Below are 17,124 nucleotides of genomic sequence, written 5' to 3' on the forward strand. Positions count from 1 at the left end.
GAATTGAGCTTGATTACAGATTAATGCTGATAATTGTTATGGACACCAAATCATTGTAATGATGTGAAAATGCCTCCAATACTTCAAAGAGGAAATCTGTCCCCACACACACTGTGGAGTAGGCTACCTTTAATCTTTAAAATGAGTCAGGATGATATATAAAAATTTACATATAGGTTAGCCATCATGCATGGAGCTTGCTCTTATTTTGTTTCCAGCACAACTATTATAATGGGAAATATAATTATTTTGATAATATAGCGGCATCCTTTGTTGACCAAGATTATAGCAGTAGTTGCAGTCATCGCTGATTGCATTTGGAAATCATCTCCTTGCTGCAAATGGGAGCTACAGTATGAGGGGCTTTTATGTATCTGAATAACATATGTTGGTAGGCTCGGGATAGGTCAGGGATGACTGCAAAATACCCAACTTGTGAGCCCTCTGCAAAGACTGCTGTAGAGTTTGAGCTTAAGAGGGCACTGGCAATGCACAGTTTCTCCTAGTTTCCCTCTGTAACTCTGAGGCCAGTTTGACAATAACGGCTCTGGGAATCTGAACCGGTTAACATGCCCACTCATCATCATGTGCCAGCAGGTCAGTAGATTCTCTGACAACTTGCTTCCTCCGCATTCTTCCATCCGTGATGTATTCCAGCAGTGCAAAAGTTGTCATTGTGCCACAATTATGTGCGACTCTATGCAGCTATTTATGGACATGCATGATTGTCTCCACCTTAGGAATCATCACACCTGACTTGATCCGGACTCATTTTCTTTTTCAGTGAGAATGAAAGAGCCCCTTAGATGATTCACATGTATTTGTGGTTCTCAGCACACATACGATGCACATTTACATCTACATGTGTGATGTTACTGGTTGTTTTGGTCTGTCGTGCTCTGTTCCTGCAGTAGTGACGATGGCATCACTGTCTGCCTGCTCAGCTCAGTTCAGCTCCTGTAATCAGGTCTGAGCAGCTACACCCGTACTCTGATTAAGTGGAGTTGCTGCACCTGATTGGTCCACTATATATATATATATATATATATATATATATATATATATATATATATATATATATATACTCGTCTCTCCATGTAGGTAGCTGCCAGATTCTTGAAAGCCTTTAGTGTGAGTAGCCCATCCAGTGTTCCTTGATTGTCTTCCTGTGACTGACCCAGATTGTTCTTCAGATTTCTGCCTTTTTGCTTTGACCCTGTCAGACTTTCCCACTGGCCTTCTGATTCTGGACACCGAACCTCCTGCACTTTTCCTGACCAAGTTTTACATGCCTAGGCCTCTAGTACCTCTGCCTTTTATGACTCTTGTGAAATAAACCTCCAGATAATGTTCTGACCAAGCCTACCTGCCAAGCCCTCTGATACTTCTGCCTGACTCGAAATCCCATGTATGACCCTGGACTGTTTCTTGGACTGCCTGTTTACTGCTACACAGCTTACTGGCTGTCACAGGTTAGACATGTTACCTGTGCTTCCTCTCACAAGCACCAAGCAAGTGGAGTTCTCAACATTTCAGTTCCCCACAGCCACTAGCCTCTATTACAGTGATTTCTGAGTGTGGTCCAACCCATTTGTGGTCAGTACACAAAAAGTATTCCAAGACTGCACTGATGAGTCATCCATGTGGTTTATCACAGAACATGTTAATAATCCCCAGTACTCGACTGACTGACAAGGCACAATAGCGTACCGCGAGCTATTTTTAGAAACGTAACGTCACGATGACGTCACATCACGTGGTACGCAGTAGGGCAAGCTTGCATAGTCCGCCGTTGTTTCGCTGTAAAAGAGACGTGCGTTACCCTTGGTTTTACTCGGTAAACGACTGCTTTTTCCAAATCTAAGACCATGGTTCTTAAACATTGTTGCTATGGAACGTGCAACAGCGACTCGAGGTACGCTGATCGGCCGCATATGAAGGATGTTTTCTTCAAGACTGCCAAGAAGAAATGTGTGCGCTGGGTTCACCGGTGCGGTCGCCCTACACAACAGTTCAACCCAGAAAAAGTTACCAAATTCACCTACATATGTAGCAAGCATTTTGTTGGAGGAAAGGGCACAACCGAAGAACATCCTGACCCAATTCCAGCGAAATCAAGTAGTGAACAGGTAAGAGTATTTTGGTGGCCGACATGTTAATACTGAAGCGCCTGCTACCATGATAGCATATAGGCTATCATGGTAGCAGGCGCTAACATGATACCCTGCTACCAGGATAGCTTACTCAAAAACATTTCAAATAAGACAAACATTAAACATATACCGATCCCTGGACGGTGATTACAAACAAAAAAACGTCCGACGACACCAATCAACGCCGCGCAGGAAAAAAACCCAAAGCTTACTGTTCAATCAACTCGGCCCGTTTTCCCATCTTTTTAAGCCCTCGACACTCAAGCCATCGCTTGAGCTGAAGGTTGGTGTGTTCTTCGACAGTGCGACCAGTAATCCGTGCGCCTGGGACATCGTCTTGGGAAAGTTTAATGGCAGTAAAGTCGGTCATATCGCTGGTTCTGTTGTGCGTGTAATAGCTGGTTGCTACGGGCGCTCTCTACCTGTATGCCCTACCTAAGCGGCAAAAGGGGCGTTGCTCTTGAGACGATGACGTCACGTGCGTGGTACACTATTGGAACTTTTACACATTTACACTTCAACAGTCAAACATGGTGGTTGAAGGGTTTGTAATTGCATTGCTTCTTCTGGACCTGAACAAGTTGCTGTAGTTGACTGAGCCATAGAATAAAATCCTGAAGGAGAATACCATTAGTTTGGGACCTTAAACCCAACCCCAGGACAATGACCCAAAGAACACTGGTAAGTTCCTCCAAGATCTTCTGCCGGACTGTTCCATTACCAGAACAGTAGAATTAAACAATAGACTACTCCTAGAAGTTTGGATAATCAGATTTGGAAGCAGAGGAGACCGCACATTTGCCATTATTGCACCTAATAAGTGGAACATCTTACCCCTCAATATAAGATCTGCCTAAAGTTTGGAACATTTGAAATCACTCCTGAAAACTTATATTATTTGCCATTTAAATAAGGTCTGATTTTATAAACTACCTTTCCTATTTGTTCTTATTTATTGTGTTTTAGTCTTATGAGTTTTATTCAAATGTGTTTAATTCACTGATGGTTTTATGAAAACTGTACAGCACTTTGGTGCGGTTACAAACTGATTTTAAAGTGCTTTATAAATAAAATTGACATTGACATTGCCAAGTTCTCCTTTAACAAAATGGAGGTTTTGGAGTGGCCTTGTGAAAGTCTGAACTTTATTCCAATTAAGATGTTGTGGCATTTGCTTATAAATTGCATTCATACTTAATAACTATCCAATCTGGCTAAGTTAAAAGAAAAGAGGCAGCAAAAACTTTTCCAAGACTCAATGCCAGTTAGTTGATAGCAGTTATTGCCTGCAAGACTGACACAACCCGTTATTAAGTTTAGGGGACAATTACTTCGTCACATACAACAGGGTTAGTTTTGAGAAGTTGTTTTCCGTAATAAACTAAAAATTCTTTGAAAACGTTTTTTTTTTTAATTACATTAGATGTAGAAATACAGATAAATGTGACAAAGTAGGACAGATTTTTATGGTGGCTTTTACATTTTACAGAGCACTGTCATTGTTTCCAGATAATGTGCTCTGTCAACCTTCCTTTAACTTTAGTCATGATAATAATCTCTTAGTAACTGCTGCTGCGCTCATTGCTTTCATCGATTGTAATATTTCAGGATGTGTCTCTTGCCAAGCTTGATTCATTACAAAAGGATAGCCGATTCACACTCCTTTTGCTGTTTTATCACTATGTAGTGGTTACTAGAATACCTGTGGTTCCTTTGTAAATCTGCAGATTTCCTGTCAGGTTTGGTTACATACTGCATTTTGGGGACAAAGGCTTAGGGCACCTAACAGCTTTCACGTTATGTATCCAATGCATTCATGAGAAATGACACACATGGCTTGATGTTTGTTTAAACCGTAAATAACATTTTTATAGTGCATAATGTATCACTCAGACTGGTTTCGAGTAAGTATGGTACTAATCTAATTATTCAATAAGAGCTATCTATTATCTCCCATCACATCTACTAGCAGTAGCTCATATGAAAAGTTCAACGTTTATTTGGTATTTCAGAATAAAAAAATGTTTTTCTTCAATGTAAAGTCTGCTATTAGATTTTGTCAGATCCCTTGTGTCAGTGACATCATTTCCCTATCTATGTTTTATCTTGCATTTAATATCTCCTCAGCATCAGCATATGTGGTCATGAAGCACGGATATAAAAGGAGATAAAAAGGACTTTGGAGAAAGTCCTGCCATTCCACTTTCCTGTGTAGTTGAGGTCAAGGGGAAGGATTCCCCTGTGGAGGTTTTCTTTTGAAAATTATCATTATAGCAAAAGAAAAAATGCCAACTGATCTTCACTGCAAGGGTGTCAGAAAGCCAGATGGCATGAAGCTCTTCTAAGTTCAATGAAAAATATTTGTTCTACTCTTGAGATAAGAAATCTTTGTGTGTTTTGCCTGCATTTTAAAAGTTTGATCATCAACTGACTAACAGCAGAGTTCTACTTGGCTCATGTAGCTTGGACTTGAAGGGATGTAACAAACAATCTACTAAAGCAAAGGCAGACTTTCCACAAAACTAGGGGTCGGGGGGGGGGGGGGTACCTCTTAATAATTCTTCACAGACCACTTTAAAATTTCAAACATAAAAATAGAATCATTATTTCCAAAAGACAGTTGCTAATAAATGTTTGAAATAAAATAAAAAAAACTGTCTATATCTGGTGCCCTGGAAAGTGCACTCATCGAACAGTTTCACATTTTATAACAAACAAAAACCTAAATGTTTCTCTCTGGGATTTTACCTAATAGACCAACACAAAGTTGAACATAACTCTGAAGAAGAAGAAATTATTTCTACATGGTTTTTAAATAAATATAAGTAAAAAGTTGAAAGGGACGACATTTGTACTAAGACCCCAGATTTAGCACTTTGTAGAACCACCTTTCTCTGTGAGTAAAGGTGCAATCTTCTAGGGTATGTCTCCACCATCTATGAACATCTACAAAAATAGCTTAAGTCACTTTTCACAATATTTCAACCTTATTCATATTGGGCAATCAGCATGTGTGTACATTAACTTTCAAGTCTTGCAACAGATTCTCATGCATAGTCGTAGCTCTATTGAGGTATCCGTTCCTTTTAGTCTCAATAGTGAGAACTTCATGGAATTCTTAATAAACAAAAGCCACCGGGAAGGAGCCAGCACACACCTGAGCACCCTAGACACTGAGAACGACCAACATACCAGCGGGTCAAGACGTCAGCCACCAGCAGGGAGCCTGACGAGGGATGGGCCCCACAATTAGTGGAGACCTGAGATGGAGGAGGGCAGACCCCCTGAGCCACAAGCCGAGCCCAAGACCGAGGACTGCTCTGGCCTGGGCAAACCTGCTCCACACCCCAATTCCAACCCCTAGCCTCAATCCCAGCCCCGACAACCCTCAAACCTAACCATTGAGAAATGGGGCAAACACAATTAAAACAATCCAGCCAACCAGAGCCTACCCCACAAACCTGGAGGTGGCCAGTCAAACCCGTTATGCCCCTCCCATACGGCAAACCCGTCACGAAGGCCGCACCAAGCCATCTCGCTGACCACCCCACCGAGGCCACACAAAAAAGGTGGTTATAAAATAATTAAAATATGTAAAGAAAAAAACTTTCCTTTATAGTCCCACAGAGGGAAATTGTGTCTCTGTGTTTAACCCATCCCTTTGGGCGCAGTGTGCTACTGACACTGAGAGGCGCACAGGGAGAAATCTGTGGTCAAGGGTCTTGCTGAGGGACCAAGAGTGAGTTTCAAACCACCAACCTTTGGGGCCTCCTCACGAGGGAATCACAGAGCCACCAGTTCACCCCTCACAAAGTACTGACTTTAGGTGGGTTTAACATTTATGCGCGCTGACATTTTCTGTAATTTTGTCCAATTTTTTGTTTGCGTCACAATAAATAATACACTTACAGAGTTGTAGGCATCTTCTGAAGATGAAATAGTGCACACTCTCAATCCATTTTAGCTCCAGGTTGCGAAACAAGAAAATATGAAAACTCCCAATGGGGTGAATACTTTTGCCGGCCTCTCTAGAACTTAATATGCTAATGATAATTTTAATTCCCTTCAGGCTTTCCTTTGACGTTGTTAGATTGCATGTCAGCTTAATTAGGTTTCTGTTCTGTTTAAATAATCACAGAAATATATTAACATTACTGTTAATAGCTTGAATGTTGTTTAATTTAATTAGTGAGTAATTGTCATTTCAGCAAGCCTATATGTGTGTCTATGCATGTTTGTGCTGTGTTTCCTTCTAGAGGCAGGCCGACATTTTAACTAGCTTCTACAGCAGCTCATCACGATGGCTTTTAAGGAGTGGCAGAGGAGGCTGAGGGTTACTTGTTCTCCAATGATCTGTGGAACTCTGACCACTAGTGTTAGAATCATTCCACCACTTCCTTTTTTATGTTCCTGGTTGGGCTACCATACCAAAAGCCCACCTCTCCTCCCTCATGCCTTTTAGAGGAAACTCAGCTTGCCTCCTGCAAATCATTCACCAGCCATCTACCAGGAAATTTTAAAGCACCCCATGCTTCCCTTTGCTGACAAGCTTTATGGAGATTGATTTCAGCAGGATTTGGCACTTGCTCACACTACCAAAGTTATCAAAAGCTGCTGCAATGACGAGGGTCTTATTGTGGCTCATTGACAATACACTGAATCAGCAATTCAAGCAAAAAGGGCACAAAAAGGTATTGACTGCATTGAAATTAGCATATTTTTCAAAAGCCTGGCATTTTATTAAAAATATAATTATTGTTCATCTTATGTAATATTCTAATTTTCAGAGACATTGAATATGTGTTTTCATGGTCTGCAAGCCATCAGTCATAAATATTACAGGTATTTAATTAAAGCCTGATACAGGAAATTGTGAGAAAACTATATTTTCTTTGCACCGTAATTGATACGTTAGACCAAAAAATACATATTCCTCATGTTTTCTGCATTTTTATATAGGATGTGTAGAATATTTTATCTGTATGTTGTAAATTTTGTTCAGAAAAAAATACTTTACTGAAGAGGTAGAAGTATTTCTATCAAAATTATATATTTGGGGTTATAGGGTTACACACCAGGCGACTACGCTCTAGTGGCCAGATACAAGTTAGTTTTTTTTTTTTTCTCAAAACTTCAGTGTACAAGTCAGGGCCGTGCAGAGACCACTAAAGGGGCGGGTGCTCAAAGTAAAAAAGGGCACATTTGACTGGATTCTAGTGCTGAATATTAGTACACATTTCACATTTTACAGTTCTATGCGCTATGATGTATTTCAAAATAGTGAAGAGAGTTACACAATAGATTAAAATCTAGGGAAAATGATATAACACAACACCATGCATATGTTTATTCAGTTGTTTATTACAATCATAATTTCACTCTGTAGGACTCTTTTGACAATACGAAGATATTCCAACATGCTTAGGAGCAAATATGTCAATTAGAGACCTAGACCATCGACCATATTTTGTTTTTACACAATTACACTAAAAACAGAGTGGGCACAATACAACCTTATAGTGTACTGTAACAGAGGCCCTAATAATGAATAAAGCAGCCAGGATGCTTTCTAAACAAACTAGTTAACAACCCACTTTGGCTACTTCAAGCAGCTCCTTATTTATTAGTACGATGTTGTTTATGAGACATCTTTCACCTTGAAACAAACAGTATACATGATTATATATTATCTTTCTACCCTCTAAACAGTGATGGGCAGTAGCGCCGCTACATGTAGCGAAGCTATTAGTTAAACTACATTTTCCAGTAGCTTGACCGTAGCGTTGCTGCTTTATGAATCAAGTAACTTTCCTGTAGTGACGTTATTTTTTTGATCAAGTAGCGACGTAGCGTCCACAAACGCTACAAAATCCAGGACATAACTAGGAAATGAAACCAGGTTTGCTATTTTGAAACAACATTCAGAGTGAACAATCAATCTGAGTTGTTGGTTGGACATGTTCATGTGCGACCTTCTACTTTGCCTCTCCTGTCTGTATCTATCGAAACATGCGCATGCGTACGGCAGTGGAAATTATGGCAAGCCGATTAGGCAAATACTCGGCCGTACAATAACGTGCAGTTCCAACCGCGCGTTCTGGCTGGAAACGCGCGGTGACGTAAATAACGCGCGCTCGCGTAAAATACGTGCGGTGGCGTTAATAACGTTTGGTGGCGTTTTATATTATCAGGAGGTTGTCTTTTATGTGCTCAGCCACTAGATTTAAAGGTGTTTTACCCAATAAGAACACTGCAGCACCAGACACAACCAGGAGGTCCCTGATCGTTGGGGAAAGGCAGAAAGAAGATGCACCATAAGCTTTTTCATATTTCTTTTGTCATTTTAAACATGAAACTACCAAAGCACAGGCCAAGTAGTAGAACTAAATGTTGAAAAGGGACCTCCTGGTTGTGTCTGGTGCTGCAGTGTTCTTATTGGGTAAAACACCTTTAAATCTAGTGGCTGAGCATATAAAAGACAACCTCCTGATAAGATAATATGCAAAAAACGCCACCAAACGTTATTAACGCCACCGCACGTATTAGGCCAATAACCTTTTTGTTTTATTTCTAGCAGTAATTACTTCAGTTTGTATTTTATTATGCTGCTCATAAAGCAATGTCTACACTGTGTTAGGTCATTGGCTGATCTTTAATAAATGTTTTAACCAGTGTATCAGACTAATTTTGAATTGATCTGACATTAGGTAGGTACAACGTTAAGTAGCTTCTGATGTAGTTAAGCTACTTTTAACACATTTGTGTAACTTAGCTTGCTATATTTCTATAGGTGGTAGCTTTTGTGTAGTGAAGCTTAATTTATTGTTGAGTAACTGATAGCTTAGCTCACTACACTGGACAAGTAGCTTGCCCAACACTGCCTCTAAAACAGTTGTTTATAGATCAATAGCTGCATCTCCATTATCCTTCAAAAAGATTAAATATATAAAAAAAATGCTGCACCACTGCATCTCATCGCCCTATCAAATAAATCCAATAGAACATAATACTGGTGAGCATCAGCTGTTGTTAAAAGCGCTAAAAGGAATATACTTTTTAGAGACCTACAAAGTCTCTGATTTAACAGCAGCAAACTACTGTCTGAATGATTATGGTTGGATAAAAATAGCCTCTCCTCACCTGTCTTCTCCTCCAGCGTGTGTGTTGTGTTTAGCCCATCTCTGCTAGTTTGCGCCTCTGGACTAAAGCAGAAATGAAACAAAGTTGCTGTGTCGTCTCAAAAGTACAGATATCTCATCATGCCTCCCACTTACTGGTTTTATGACCAAAAACTTTTTTGGAATCTGGAACACAGAGCCCACATACCGACACAAAGCCCAGGCTCAAGCCCCACGGTCTGCTTTACCGTCTCTCTGCGCAGAAAGCATTACTGGCCGCTTAACACAGGTCAAAGGTCAAAGGTGGGAGCATTGCATGCTATTTTTTTTTGTAAAAAAACATTAGCATTATTATTACTAATTAGTAAACTGTGTTAAATTGAGAACATATTCATCCATGGATCGTTCTTCTAGGCTGATCTTGAAATTTTTCCTTGTCATTTGCATGAGGGTTGCAGCCTAGGGGATTGTGTTGTACATATATTATTTGTAGATTATTTATTATATTACATGTACATATATTATTTGTAGATTATTTATTATATTATATGTACCTAAACAAATAAACATGTCAGTACCAAAGTTGGTATGATCCTTGTGCACCCTGCGGAATTATTTATTTTTTTGTCATAGGAAGAGATATAATGAAAATTTTATAGAATGGCCATCTGAACAAAATAACCAGGTTGCAGCTAAAAGTGAGAGGCTGTACTTTTGCCCCGGAGACGTCTGGAAATGAATGACTCATCCGAGCGATCCCTTGGTGTTGATGCTTTTTATGGAACTGTGTATGAATGGTGTGTGCATCAAAGTGAGAGTCGGAGAAAGTGTGTGTTAGTTATTATACACACTGGGTCGCTGAACCTCATCAGTCTCCATCTTATTGTGCCCTCAAAACATCAACCTATGCTGCTAACCTGACTTCTGCATATGTAGTGAGCAGGCCAGTGCTGCCCATCAGAGACTGGATGAAACACTGACATTAATGAGTTGAAACATTAGGTCCTGTGGGCTGCACCACAAATAACCACGAGCTAAACATCACACTCAAATCAAAAAAGTCCTTTTTGACATTTGGAATTGTGTGTGTGTGTGTGTGTGTGTGTGTGTGTGTGTGTGTGTGTGTGTGTGTGTGTGTGTGTGTGTGTGTGTGTGTTAGATTTACATTTGTGTTTATCATTAAATATTACTTTCTATCTACTGCCTCAGTTAAAAAAAGCTCTTTAACCAAGAAAATTATTTTGGGGATGTTCATTCAGAACTTCTTTAAAATGATCAGCTGCCCTTTGAATTGAATTTTTAACAGGCCACTGTTTAAAACATACAGAATATGTTTGAGTTGGCTCCACCTACTGCTTAAGATAGAAATGGAAATTAGCTTGTTGGAAATTTGGAGCCAGTTTAGAGAAACGGAGGGAGTATAAGCTGGAACCTGACCATAACTTTGCCTGAGTTTCCAGGGCTCCATTATATTAATTAGGGCTGTCAGTTTAATGCGGTAACTTTGTTAGACCATAACGCTGACATTTTGTTTGACGCACGTTAATAGCGTTAATGTTTTTTTTCCTCACAGCGCTCTCCGGACTGTGTTTTTTTTTAGTTACCCTTGGCACGTTCCGTAGTTCCAAGAATGCTAGAGACTGTAGCAAAACAGACCTGCGCTCACTGTTGCCAAGTCCGCTTATTTCAAACAACTTTGGCCTTCTTTTTTCTAAGGTCGCTTGTAAATTTCATAAGTTACGGGTTGAAGTTTTTTGGGCTTGTTTCTGAAAGTGAAGTCGCTTATTTGGGCTCTAAAATAAGTGCCGCTGCCTCACTACAGACACAGTGAGTATAACCAGCTGAAATATCCCTCCGCCGCATTACGCGCTGGAGCGCATCCTGAAATAGGAGCCGAGGGAGTAATGGCAGAGGGAGCAACTCTGCTCGTATTTTCTGCAGTTTACAGTTGCAATAACTGATGGTAACTGCTCAAAGTAGATTACACAGTGCAGAATCTGCACTGTGTAAAACACAGTGATCTGCACTGCAGATCAAAATGGTGCAGATCAAAATGGTGCAGATCAAAATGGTGATCTGCACTGCAGATCACCATTTTGAGCAGAGATTGGTTCTGAAGATGAGTTTTTATACGCTGATAACATTGCAGAAACCCAGCCCATGAACCATACTTTAATGTTTATTAATTAATTGCCTCTGTGTTTGACAAACTACGGCTGAATCACATCGCCAAACGAAGTACCCTGGAGTTACAGTGTCAGGACATGAAGCTGTGCTAAACGATTCTCTTTCAAGGGTATTAAACTCCTACCCCAGTTGCAAGAAAAGTGTAAGACTCTGGAATGACCTGCAAATTTTAAAACCTTTTCCAGTTTTTAAACTGTATGAATGTGGATATAAACATCATGCAAAAATATACAAAGAAATTCTTGTTGGAGTGAAAGCTCAGGATTAGATGTGAGCGAGAGAGTGAAAAAATTAATAAAACTTGTGACTTTATTAAAATGTGAAATTAGTATTACTTTATATGTAAATGCTTAATATTATGTCTATCTTTGTCTAATAAGCAAAAAATATATTTCGGTAGGAAATATTTATTTATTTACACATTTGTGTAAACATCAGGGCGTTGTGATTAGTGATTTAGCCATTATTGGCCAGAGTTTAACATTTTATGGCTCCACAGTGTTTTCATTCCGATTCTGAAAAGTGCTTGAAAATAAAAAATAAACATATTTTTTGTACAAGCATACTTTTTACTAGTGTAATTTATTTTATACACATATACATATACATACATATATATATATATATATATATATATATATATATATATATATATATATATATATAGGCTTTTACACTTTCAGAAATAAAAAGATAAAAAATAAAAAAAGAAAAAGATTAATTTGCAATTAATCTCGAGTTAACTATTGAAGTGCTTCTAACAGAGCACTTCGCTCTCAGATTGCAGGTCTGCTGGTGGTTCCTAGAGTCTCTAAAAGTAGAATGGGAGGCAGATCCTTTAGCTATCAGGCTCCTCTCCTGTGGAACCAACTCCCAGTTTTGGTCCGTGAGGCAGACACCCTGTCTACTTTTAAGACTAATCTTAAAACTTTCCTTTTTGACAAAGCTTATAGTTAGAGTGGCTCATGTTACTCTGAGCTACCTCTATAGTTATGCTGCTATAGGCTTAGGCTGCTGGAGGACATCAGGGTTTATTTTTCTATTTTTCTCACTCTACTGAGTTCTACTGTTCTCCAGTTTGGCATTGCTTGTCGTCATTTCAGCTTTTAACTTTTTGTTCTCTCTCTTTTTTTTCTTCATAGTAGGTACACCTGGTCTGGCGTTCTGTTAACTGTGACATCATCCAGGGATGACAGATCACCCGCTACTACCATCTAATGTAGAACAGATTACTAGATCAATGTGTGCTTCTGTGCTTTTTTGTCTGTCTTGTTGTGTCTCTGCTCTGTCTTCTGTAACCCCAGTCGGTCGAGGCAGATGACCGTTCATACTGAGCCCGGTTCTGCCGGAGGTTTTTTTTTCCCGTTAATGGGTGGTTTTTCTTCCCACTGTCGCTTCATGCTTGCTCAGTATGAGGGATTGCTGCAAAGCCATGGACAATGCAGACGACTCTCCCTGTAGCTCTACGCTTCTCCAGGAGTGAATGCTGCTTGTCGGGACTTTGATGCAATCAATTGGTTCCCTTATATAGGACATTTTTGACCAATCTGTATAATCTGACCCAATCTGTATAATATGATTGAACTTGACTTTGTAAAGTGACTTGAGATGACATGCTTCATGAATTGGTGCTATATAAATAAAACTGAATTGAATTGAATTGAATTGAAAATTATGCGATTAATCGCAATTAAAATTTGTAATCGTTTGACAGCACCAATATTGATATAATTATTTATTCTAAGTTAAAAATGAAAATGATTATGTATAATTTCATATTCAAGTTTTAAAGTGCATGTAATAGGTAGAAGAACCAGATGGTTCATAAAGCAGTTATAGTTTATCGTTATTTCTACATTGAAAGAGTTTACAGATACAAATAAACTCTCTTCCTAATCTGGTTTAGGGACATATGTAGGGGAGTGGTGGCCTAGTGGTTAGGGCATTGTGCTTGTCTCTCAGAGGTTCTGGGTTCAACTCCCATGGACTGCCACTGTGGGTCCCCTGAGCAAGACCCTTAACCCTAGATTGCTCCCCAGTTGTCACACAATGGCAGCCCACTGCTCCCCAATGGGATGGGTTAAATGCATACAATAAATTTCATTGGAATGTATGTTGCAATAAAGATGGTAGTTATTATATTGTCATGGATGCTTCATGTTATGAAGGAAACTCCGTCATGTAGACTGTAGAAGTTCTGGATGGAAACTGTCCATCAGGCTGAATAAATGTCATTCCTTTCATGGAGGCTACCTTAGTGAAAGTGTATTCTTGTCAGTGCACTGCCTGCCCTATGTTTGGTGATACTTTACATAAAAAGGTGATCTTTTCATCCACGGTACAGTGCAAGTAGATAATTGTTTGGTCATATTAACCTCTATTCCATTAGCTTTTAGCTACAAAACACACAAAAAAGATATCATTGTTATAAAAGATTATAATTAATTCAAACAAAGGTTTCCTTGAGTTTCTGATTTCTCACTTTATTGTATGATTCACATACTGGTTTTTTGACCTAAGTTTTTAATTCTGATTCTAAGCTTAAATCACGTTTAAACCAGGTAAGTGCTTGATCTAAACCTTTATTATATTTCTGTCTCAGTGATAGACTGGCGACCTGTCTGGGACGACGTACCCTGCCACTTGCTAAATGACCTCTGTTGATGGGCAGCAGCGCACCTGCAACCCCATACAATGAAAATCCACAAAGGCACTACTGCACCAGAACACAATTCCAGTTTTTGCAGCAATGAGCCAGTCATGACATCACTCAATTTTGAATGGCACTAAATTCTTTATTTACTTATTTCAAGATATTTGATGTTTGAAATTGAAACTAAAATTGACAGCATCATTTACTATCTGAACAATTTGGGTAATAAATATCTAACCACTTGGGGAGTCTTTATATTAATGGCAAGAAAGGAAACAGTATGACAGTGGCTCAACATTTAACATTTTGAACGTCAGGTACACTATATTAGATTTAATAAAAATATATTAAATAACCCTTTAGTACAGTGCTGATAAGAAGCTCTAAAGTCAACTTTAACATTAGAGTTGAAAGTACATTTTGTTTATCGTCGCTGTGTTTCCACATTACTCATATTGTCACCTTTTGTCTCTATAAGGGGAGTCGTGGCCTAGTGGTTAGAGCGTGCTTGCACTCAGAGAAGGATGCAAGTACCCGGTTCGATCCCCAGTGCCTGCACTCTGTGTCCCTGAGCAAGACCCTTAACCCCCGATTGCTCCCCAGGCACCGCACAGTGGCAGCCCACTGCTTCCCAAGGGTGATGGGTTAAGATGCAGAAGTGAATTTCTCCAATGTGAGATCAAAAAAGTTCAGTTATTTATTATTATTAGTATTATGTCGTTCCAAGAGTCTCAAATAGACTCAGGGTGTCAGCCTACAGTACTCAACTTCAACTTCTGGCATGTGCCTCTACAGCAGTTTCTGTATCCTTGCCTATATCAATAAACATTTTGAAACACACCAGGCCTGGATTGAATTTCAGGGTTCCTGCCTTGTCAGAGTCAGACCCACTAATGTCCATTTCATAAAAATGGGTTTGGCCATTTCCTACGAACCGGTCTCAGTTATAGATGTCATTTTTCATGCTGGATGGTCAAGTTCAGTTTTTGTATTTTAGGATTTTATTTAGGATTATGGCCGTTTTTCACACTTACATGAATCAGACAGAAAGCAAATAGGGAGGCATTAAAATTTAAATCTAAATAACTCATTATCAATGCAAAAAAATACCAGATTTGTTCCTTCAATAGCCCCTCCATTTCCTTGTGTTCCTGTGTTACCGTCTTGTTTACACTAGTCAAGTTAACGTAAGTTGATGATGTGATTTTATTATGAAATTCATCAAACTTTCTACTGTCTAGCGTCCAACTTTACCTGTTTGGCTTGCAAAATTCAGGAGCTTGATCCTGGGGCTGCTATGCCGTCCAGCCAAAGTTTCCTCTTTCGGAATTTTTTTTCAGTCCTGCATGGCTTCGTTCAATGGACCATCAGCTGCAAATGGCTGACTTCCATAACTTGTGCAGCATAATATATACTGCCATCTTTTGTTCACTGTGGCCTCTGTGCTCTAATTGTAAGTGGGTGAAAGTAAAAATGTTGCCGTGCTGGTTTGAAGCCTTACTCTTGTCCTCAGAGGACAAATGTCTTGTCCCTTCGAGTTTGTTTACATTATGGAATTAAAATGAATACAATGGCATGCATAAGGCTCTGGAGTGATGAGAAGCTTATGCATCGAGTTGACGTGTAATCTTAATTCTAATTGTCACATAGATGCTTCAGGAGTCTGATTAGCAAGGGGCCCTTGTGATGAGTCCGAGTGCATCTTCAGACTGATTGGATCTCACAGGAGGTGACTGTGTCCTGAGATCCTACGGCCACTACTGGCAAGGCTTTGAAAGCCCTTTGTTGTAAACATGAAAGGAATGTTATGCATACCTAAAGATTCTCGAATGCTATGAATTATTTTAAGTCCCATTTAAGATTAAAGTAGCTTTGTAGAGGCTGGCAGGGGATGAGGGGAATGCGTTTTTCTATAGTTAGCTTAATCATAATTCTTGACATGTATGATTGTGCATAGTAGAAAATGTGTGTACATGGGAAACATAGATTGTGACTTATTGCAGACTACATCTTGGGTTTCCAGTGTTATTACTGTATTACACAACCTGGCTAAACTATTCAGAAACCTTGAAATTGTTCACATTTCATGACAACCATTAAATCTTGTGCAAAAAATGCTTTCAGATGTCATCAAAATACTCAACAGAGGCCACACTGTTTGTATAAAAAGGCGCCTATGAATAAACTTTGGTTGATGATTGACTGTGTAATTTAATCTCAGTATGAATTCAGCAGATCTGTGGAAGCCTGATATGTTTGTTAGAGAACATTAGTACACAACCTCATGAAGACCAACTAACGCAGTAGAAATGCAGAGAAAAGGTTTTGCAGATGTTTAAAGCAGGATTAGGTTAGAAAACGATATCCCAAGTTTTAGAATATAATAGAAAATTAATAACTTTCTGTCCACAATGGGGAAACTCAGGCATGACAGTGCCCCTCAACACACACACACACACACACACACACACACACACACACACTAGATAAAATAATATGAATAAGAGCTACAATTAATGTCAAGCTGTAAAGCAGAAAAGAAATAACCTTTTAGAAAGGAGGAAAATACTATAATATCAATAGACAAAGCATATTCAGGTAAAACTGCAATGTTCAAGTTAAGATAGAAGAAAGACAGCAGCTGGTTTACAGAACAATGTATTAAAAACTGCAATGTGCATGATTTTACAAGCATACACTCCCAGAGAAGCTAAACTGTGTGCAAATGGACATTAGCATCTGAGAGACAGTGTAAATCTTTTGATCAGATCAAGAACCTGTGGAACCATTAGCATGTTGTAAAGACTTATTAGGAGCAGCAAAGATTATAAAGTGTAAGAGCCGCTGAGAGGAATGACCTGCAGAAGCACTCCTTTGAAGATCTAGGATGCAGCAGTCTGTCACGGAAAGAGCTCTCCAGCACTGCAACAAGTCCATGCATGGGGTGGCAGACATTTTCCATCAGTGACGTGATTCTTCTTACAGTCCTTGTCTTCCACCACTGGGTGCGAGG

This window comes from Fundulus heteroclitus, chromosome 21, assembly GCF_011125445.2.
Source record: "Fundulus heteroclitus isolate FHET01 chromosome 21, MU-UCD_Fhet_4.1, whole genome shotgun sequence".
Classification (NCBI taxonomy): Eukaryota; Metazoa; Chordata; class Actinopteri; order Cyprinodontiformes; family Fundulidae; genus Fundulus; species Fundulus heteroclitus.